The sequence below is a fragment of the Corvus brachyrhynchos genome, unplaced genomic scaffold (genome assembly GCF_000691975.1).
Source record: "Corvus brachyrhynchos isolate BGI_N302 unplaced genomic scaffold, ASM69197v1 scaffold126, whole genome shotgun sequence".
NCBI classification, from domain to species: domain Eukaryota; kingdom Metazoa; phylum Chordata; class Aves; order Passeriformes; family Corvidae; genus Corvus; species Corvus brachyrhynchos.
The window spans coordinates 6,922,682-6,930,485 of NW_008239283.1; the positions used below are offsets into that span (position 1 = coordinate 6,922,682).

Here is a 7,804-nt window from a genome sequence, read left to right on the forward strand (position 1 = left end):
GGGCCAGCGGGGCTGCCTGACAGACGGACAAAGAGCGGACGGACGGACGGACAGAGGCGTCCCCCCGGCCCCGTCCTCCCGGGCCGTATCCTCCCGCTGCCCGCCTCTCCATTGTTCCCGGTGTAAGATAGGTGAAGCGTGCCGACCTGCGAACAGTCATTTCGTTTGGTTTTATTTCTGCATAACCTTCTCAGAGTCTCCTCTCAGCTGCTCGGAGGAAGCTTTTGCAAGGCACCTCTTTTCCCCAGCGTCGGGAGCTGCTAACAAGTGCCAGGCTGGAAGTGGCTTGGGAGAGCAGGGGGGACCAGTAGGAGTTGAAGAGAAATTAGTTGGGCTTCAAACACTTTCACTCATCAACATCATTCCTCCCCCGATTCCTGCCAAACCTCAGCTGGGGTGAGTGCAGCAACGTCTGCATTAAGCTGGCTCATGGAAAGGGAAGACATTTATGTTGCAAACATAAATCATCACTCTGATCACTTTGTTTTTGTAAACTGTTTAGGGCAGCTGTGAGAGATTTTGCAGAATGATTAAAAAAAAGGTAGATCTGTGGAATCCAGTGATCACAACTTTAGTCTTGCTTTGGAAGTCTTCTTGGAGCATGACCTATCTCCGTCTGCATACACGTGACGTTCTGGTCCAAGAAGTTGTAGATGGGAGAGATGTCTTCGTCCTGATGAGCAGCATCTTTGCCACTGGCCAGGACAAATGACAGAAGACTGTGTTTTTTCTTTTGAATAGGATCTCAGTTGCTTTGTTTGTTCCTGTACTTGTTTACAAATGTCAGTAGTACTTTACAAGCTTGCTAGGAATGCATACCTGGGCCGACCCATCATGCTTCAACATTTTGGAGTGCCCATATCCAGTTTCATTGTTGTAAGTGATACAAAATTTGTAGCCATTCTCCATGAGTTTGGTGAATATGCCTTGTGAAGGGAAGAAGTAGAAAAACAGCACTACCCTGCATCAATTCTTGCAGGTGTTCTTATGCTGTTCTCAAAATCAGTCTGGTAAACCAATGGTCTGATTGAGACTTAAAATCTATCCTGCTGAGTGAAAAGTTTTCATACCTTCAGGCAATGTTAGTTTTTCAGTGTTCACTTCCAGTGTTTGGATTTGTGCATTGTCCAGTGACAGCTGTCATCTGCAGGAGTTTTGGCTGCACCGGAAGCTCTGGAGCATGTGAGGCCTGCTTCCCTGTGGATCTCGTGGGATCTGCAGGCTCTCGGTACAGGGTACAGACACATCCATAGGAGGCCAGCAAAGCCTGCTCTTGTTGCAGTAATTTAGGAAAACAAAATTCGTTTTCAATTGCAGTTTCCTGAAAACTATTGTCACGGCCTTTCGTCATGAATACGCAACTGAATGTATGTGTGTGTTCAGTTTCCAAAAGTGTTGTCTGTGTAGTTTTTTCTGGATATCTGCATGCCCCTCTTCCCCAAATATACCTGTACTTAGTCAGTGAGCTCATATAAAGAAGAAAGCTAAACAAGATGAGGGTGATATCTTGCATTTGAGCTGCTGTGTGCATGTGTACTTCTGTCTTCGCTCCTCAGGCTGAGACCTGAGAGAACAGATGTGTATGTAATCTATGCTTCTTTTATTGTCTGTCCTGTCCATGTGTGCTTCATGTCTACTGTATTGCAAACATATTTTGTTTATGGAAAAATCCCTAATATAATGGACTATGAAATGAAACTGTTAAGTGGGTAAGTAGCTACTTGAAGAACCACAATGATTAAAAAAAATTGGGAGAAAAATTATTCAGAATGTGAAAAGTTGTATTGCGGGCTAAATTGTTCACCTGAAGGAACATATACTTTGGGAATATTGTTATGTAGTTTTCAAAAGGTGGTTTTCCCTCTGAGTTCAGTGTGCACAAGTTTATTTGTATGAGGATTTAAAGTGCTGTGGAGTGTGCAGGTGTTCTAAAGACAGTTGGTATAAAACCATTGAGGTTGGAAGTCTGTACTTCCATCTGAGAATTTCTGTGTACCAGTAATGTTAGAGTTGAGCTGTGAGAATGCTAATAATATATTACTCTAGTGAAATATGGTGATGGTTTATCTTAAAGAGTTTAGCTCACTTCTAGATACATTCTTTGCACAGTAATGTAGATTTGCAAATAGTGGAGCTCAGGGTATCAGAGTATGGATTTAGGTTAAACATTTAAAAATGTACTAATGAGGAGGAAGTGTTTGTTGTGTTCTAGTAGTCTGGGGAGGAACATGATGGATTTGGTTTTGTGTCTTCTGCAAGACATCTGTGATTTTTTTGTGACTGGAATCTCTGGTGTCTTCCTCTGGCGAGGATGGCTGTGTGGGCTCTTACAAATGGAGACCTGTGTGTATGGAGCAGCTTGATGGAGTGGGCCTTCATCTATCGAAACCCCTTTAAGTGTTTAGCATAATTTGGGATTAAGTTTGATTTAATTTTGGCTCTAATATAAAATACATTTTTCTCTGTGAAATAATGGAAGTTAAATAAGAAATAGTAACACTGGGGTAATGTCTTTCATAAATGAAGATACTGCTGTTACCCTAAATGTGGAATGAAGCATCCAGCTTTCTTGTCCAAACTTAACATGTCTTGTTTATTAAATGAATGGCACAAGCATTGAAAAGTAAATACCAGTGGAAATATTTTTTTACTTTGAAGGCTCTTAAATGGATCTAACAGAGAAATAGATAGGTTTTATTTAAAATAAGTACTTCCTGTGCTTTTGCCTGGCATTTTAATGATAGCTGCCATTCAAAGCAGCATCCTTTATGATGAAATAGATTCAAGCGTTCAGCTTGCAGTCTGATCTGAATAACTGAGTGTTTAAAGACAAAAGTGGTTCCACAAAGACTCGGTGGATGAAACCAGGCATGGGTGTCTGCTTCTATCAGGTTGCAGGGCTTATGTGAAGGATCAGTACTGTGATTAAGTTCCACTTCAATTTGTTTAGGGTTTTTTGAAAGAAATGCTTTTGGGAAAATTACATTCCTTGGAGTACTGAGATTCATGATTTTTTTTTTTTTTCTTTTTTCTGTTCTGTAAATAGGTATCTGCACAGAAACCCTTGTACTAGTATTGAGTTAAATGTACAAACTTACTGTTTTTTAACAGCTGAGGCATAGCTATTGACAGGACATGTCAGCAAACCACAGCCATTGGCTATAATATGTAATTATATGCCAAGCACAAATTTCTGTCTAACAAAGGAAAATCCATTCAGATTTTCATGAGATTTATTTTCATTTACACAAATGCTGTTAGTTCCTTTATTTCAGTACTTCCCAGTGAAGTTAAATACACAGCCCCATCTGTTTAGCTCATTAGCTAGTACTCTATATACATTTTAAATATACAGTTTTTTAATCTACACAGAACAGAATGTTTTATACATCAGCAGTAATTCCATGAACTACACAAGTGATAAAATTTTAAACTATTTAACTTACAAATTATTGTACAAATTAAAATACAATAACATATGTGAGTATTCAAATATTATATGTGATTAAATTATCTTCCCCTGACTCCATATAGAGAAATTTTTTGTATATCATTCAGCATGTTGGATAAAATACCTGGAAAAAATCTATAATATGTTCTCACAAAACTTGATTGTAAGTGTGTCCTGAGGGGAAATTCGCTGTCTTTTAGAAAGACTGTGGAATCCACAACATGCAGAAGGGTTCAGATCTCCTGGTAACTTCTTTCACACTGTCAGAATGTTATTTTGGGAGATAATATAGAAACTGGTACTCCTTTTGCTCCAAAATAATTTTTAATGTACTCTTAGGATATTATCAGTGTGTTAATGTCTTCCAGGCTATGATATCAAGAGGTAGCAGTGTGAATACTGTAATGTAGTTAATGTATTACTAACTTATATTACTTTATGATTTCATTGCACTTTTGAAAACAGAAAGCCATAGCTCAGTAACAGCATGTGTATTGGCCTGATCCTGGAACTGATATACTCTACTGGCATATTAGTATCACAGTATCTGCATCTTGTCATGGTATGTGCAGAAAATCTTAAGACAGTGCTGTCTAATTCTTCCCTTATGACTAGGATGACATTTTTATAAGCGCAGAATTAAACAGTCTGATGATAAAATGAAATCTGTGTGGGAAGAAGTTCCAACCTGCAAACAGCAGTAGGGTATAATTTATGAACAGCCTATCAAATATAAACTGTCTAGATCTCTTGCACTGGAAAAAACCCAAAAAATCCAAGATAAAAACCCAAACCAAAAATCCAGGTGCCTGTAAAATGTCCATAAAACAGTTTCTTGATATAACATGTGATACTACTCATGTGTAAAGCTGTTGTGATGTCTGTGTGAGCTCAGCTATGTGACTGATAAAGCCTGCTGCTCTAAAATTGTTTCAAATGACAGCTACATCTGCAAGGTTAAAAGATGCCCATTCATAAAAATTTGTACAACTGTCTTAAATGTGTCCGTAATAATTTCCCATAAAGTCTCTATTAACTTTTGCTACCTATGCACCCCACCATGGATATAAAAGACTTCATTAGAGAGGTTTACAATGCCAGTAGTATCATGACCAGGTCGTGTTTTACCTTAGTGCAAGAGGTGAAGTGAGAAATACTGATGCTGTGCAGATGTGTCATAGTCATATGATCACTAGCAGTATTCAAGAAAAGGGAAAAACCAACTTTTTATATTCTCTGAATATTAACTGCCATGTGATTGCCCTGAAAATTTGTCAGATCTCTCTTTTTCTGTTGTTAGGATTGTATGCTGCTAAAAAGTGGGTGCATGTGGATGTATATGCAAGACACTCGTAGCATGTATTCATGATGATGTCTAGCCTAAAGCTCTAGTCCTGGAGAATGAGAAATGTTCATCATAAAGTGAAGTTTATTTTGCCAGACAATAAGCTGTGTGTTTTAGTGCCTGGAATGTCATTGGGAAGGGGCAAAGCAAGGAAGCAGCTTCTAAATACACCGGGTTTCTGCAGGCTTCCTTGGGTACTGAAAACTCTTTAGTAGTGCTTTCAACAAGTGATCTTTAGTATTGCACTGCAGCCATTCTTCAGTTTTGTAAAGGCAGGGAAGAGGGAGCAAAATGAGTATGTAAGCCAAGAAATAAATACATTTCACAGGATCCATGGATGATTTTTTTAGTCTGTAGGCATTATAACAGTCAGAATTTCCAGATTCAGTGGATGATTTCAGAGTGTCTCAAATAGGAGTACTCTGAAGCAAAGTATCATCTCCTGAGGCATGATTCTCCTCTGGTTTTGACCACATACGCACAGTGGTTTCTAACATAGGTCACTGTTACATATCAGTCTCTATCAAACAAAATACATGTGAAATGGATGACAATTGTCAGGCTTTTAAGTTGGGTCATTTATAGTACTGAGCAGTTCTTGATACAACAGTGGCTATATACATAAATTTAAGAAATGTTCTCTTTTGTGTCTGTAAAGGTTTTTTTAACAAAGAAGCTCTTCATGATAGATTGGTAAACTCAACCAACTCCCTTTTTGCTGGAGTAATCTTGCACTGCTTACTTTGAAGAAAATTTTCATTTTGACCACTGTCAATCAGCTGCAGAGGGAGGTGGTCAATCCTCAGGATACCAACATGTGATACAATTATTTTACCAAAGTCACTTGCAGATTTTCCAGACATGCCCATGAAATACTGTTTTTCAACTTATGTTGTGACCTAATAACTGGTCTTCTTGAAAGTAAAGTCTCGTGTGAAAGTGCCCTGTGTGAATATTTCTTTAACAATATCAAATAAAAATGAGTCTTTCATATGGGAGAGACTGCTGTCATCCCTCAAGGAGGAAAGCTTTATTAGGCCGTGGTTCTCAGGAGCTTCCTCTGTCACTGGTGAACCTGACAGTTATATTTCGTGATGAATTTTTGTCTGAGTCAGCAAAAAGATGTCAAAGTTATGTGATTGTGTTATGAGGAGCAGGAAAGCTTGTATTGTTATGGGGTATAAGGAACTAGGGAAAAGCTACTTGGCTTTAATGTTATTTTTTTCCTGGTAGAGATTATGAAGTTGTCTTTTTAAATGACTTGTAGGGAAGAATTTTTATGTATTTGAAATGTATTTTTTTTGTGATCACCAATGATGAAATTAAGTTACTGAGAGAGGGATTAAAATAAGAGTTTATAGAAGAGGAGCACACAGAAGATGATCAGCCAGTTGTCACAGTATTTTGCTGGAAAATGTGGAGTAGGTGGCAATTTGTAGACAAAACCAGTGGGCTTGTTGTCTGAATCTGACAGTTAAAAGTAGATCATGCAAACCAGGCGTGTTCAGCTGGTGCCTGTTAGGAATCTGTACTCAGTGTTACATACGCTGTATTGGATCAAATGTAGTGCAGCTGTAAGTGTGAGTTTACTGTCACTTTTCAAGGAGCAGCCATGTAAAAGGACAAACTGACAGAAAACCTAATCTCTCAATTCTTTGCATGATCTTGCGTTTCACTGTCTAGTGTGCCTTTGTGTCATCCCTGGCTTACATTCCTTGTAGGTCATAGGACAGGCAGGGGCCTTTCCGCAGTTGTGGTGGTGATCAGAGTGTGGCTGCATATGCAGAAAAAATGTAATCTGTTGTAGTTACATCTTACATGCCTAAAATTTGCTGTAATATTGGACAGCTCTTCATTTCCCATGTTTGGTTGGACACAAGTTCAGCAGAGAAGTCTTGGCTCTGGGGCTTCCATCTTGGGTACCTGGACAGGTAGTGATAGGACAAGGGGTACTGAACTGAAACAGAGTAGATTTAGAGTAGATATTAGGAAGAAATTATTTTCTGTGGGGTTGGTGAGACACTGGAAGAGGTTGCCCAGAGAAACTGTGGATGCCCTGTCCCTGTCAGTATTCAAGGCCAGGCTGGATGGGGCCCTGAGCAACCTGGTGTAGTGGAAGGTGTCCCTGCCCATGGCAGGGGGATTGGAACTAGGTGATCTTTAAGGTCCCTTCCAACCCAAAGCATTCTACGATTCTTTTACAAACTGTTGCCCTGTTACCTATGAGACACATCTTTGCATTGAGGGAGCCTGGGTGAGTGCAGCTGCATCAGCGTGTTCAGGGCTCCAGGAGCTGAGACTCTTAACAAGGTTGGATGAGGAAACAGATCTGGAAAGCAGTTCATAAAGGCAGAATGTGCTGAATTTTTCTTTCATCAGAATCCTGTCAGAATACTTTCTGACTTTACAGATTGGTCTCCTGCTTGCTTAGTAATAAAGGTTGTATTGAATGTATTTTACTAAGACTTGGCTTCATCATGAAGTTATTTGACTATGGGTTCTCAGAAATTTCAGACCTGTTTGGAGTGGTAGCCCTTAATTATTGGTCTGTGAGTTAATGGCATCAAGAACCTTCAAGATTTTTGTTCCTAATAATTACGGGAGTTGTTATAAACATGTATCATATCTTTTGATCATTCTGAATTCCTGTTTTAGTGTATTCTAGGATTTAATTAATGAGAATTAGCTGCAGGGCACCAAAGTCATTGAGGTAGAATCTAATTTCCGCAACCTTTTTATTCAAGAGGGCACAATCTTGAGGAGTCTGAGTTTTATTTTTTGGATCATTTTCAGTGTTAGTTAATGGGCCAGGATATCTGTGTTATTATTGCTCTTATAAAATAGTTTCTAGACATCTCATGTTTTGGCTTGCCTCAATCTGAAAATGGGCTTAAGTGCCTGAAAATTGTTTGAGAAATTTAAAACTAATGAGGAAAGATCACCTTGGGGTATGTGGTAGAAGTCAGTGGGATTCCTTGTTCATACCATTTATGAAGTACCAAGGGAAA

The 7,804-nt window shown here is 39.0% G+C and overlaps 1 protein-coding gene across 3 annotated transcripts in view; it reads left to right on the plus strand.

Annotated features, from left to right (window-relative positions):
* Positions 1-84: 84 nt before the first annotated feature.
* The window catches only part of ZNF148 (zinc finger protein 148), a 41,454-nt gene continuing 33,734 nt past the window's right edge, over positions 85-7,804 (plus strand). For 2 of the 3 annotated variants that reach the window (XM_017740225.1, XM_017740226.1), the window contains exon 1: positions 86-396. The gene's annotated coding sequence lies outside the window, so the exon portion shown is untranslated. Of the gene's footprint in view, positions 397-7,804 lie in introns of all 3 variants that reach the window. The other variant, XM_008638234.2, reaches the window with a different exon arrangement.